This window comes from Bison bison, unplaced genomic scaffold (genome assembly GCF_000754665.1).
Source record: "Bison bison bison isolate TAMUID 2011002044 unplaced genomic scaffold, Bison_UMD1.0 scf7180017864196, whole genome shotgun sequence".
Lineage (NCBI taxonomy): Eukaryota > Metazoa > Chordata > Mammalia > Artiodactyla > Bovidae > Bison > Bison bison.
Window position 1 is genome coordinate 2,837,508 of NW_011494768.1, and position 414 is coordinate 2,837,921.

A 414-nucleotide genomic window follows, 5' to 3' on the forward strand; every position below is an offset into this window, starting at 1 on the left:
AAAAGTCGGACACGACTGAGTGATTCTCACTTTCACTTTACCATATCTACCTGGTAAAGGCGGATTCTTTACCAGCTGAGCCACCAAGGAAGCCCAAGAAGACTGGGGAATAGGTAGCCTCTCCCTTCTCCAGTGGATCTTCCCGACCCAGGAATCAAACTGGGGTCTCCTGAATTGCAGGCAGATTCTTTACCAGCTGAGATATCAGGGAAGTATAGATATGGTAAGGAACAGGACACGTGAGGCAGAAATGGTGTTGGTCATGAAATGCCGGTGAGTGGCCAGTGTAACCCTTCTTGAAAAGGCAGCTTTGAGTACAGATCTGGCAGAAGTGAGCAAGGGAGTCACTTGGGCACTGCGGGGAAGAGCTTTCCGGGTAGTGAGAACCGCATGTGCAGTGACCTCGAGGCAGCA

The 414-nt window shown here is 50.7% G+C and overlaps 1 protein-coding gene across 2 annotated transcripts in view; it reads left to right on the forward strand.

The window, feature by feature from the left end:
• Nucleotides 1-414, forward strand: part of TASP1 (taspase, threonine aspartase, 1) — a 265,061-nt gene that overhangs the window by 251,519 nt on the left and 13,128 nt on the right. The gene's annotated exons all lie outside the window — the stretch shown is intronic.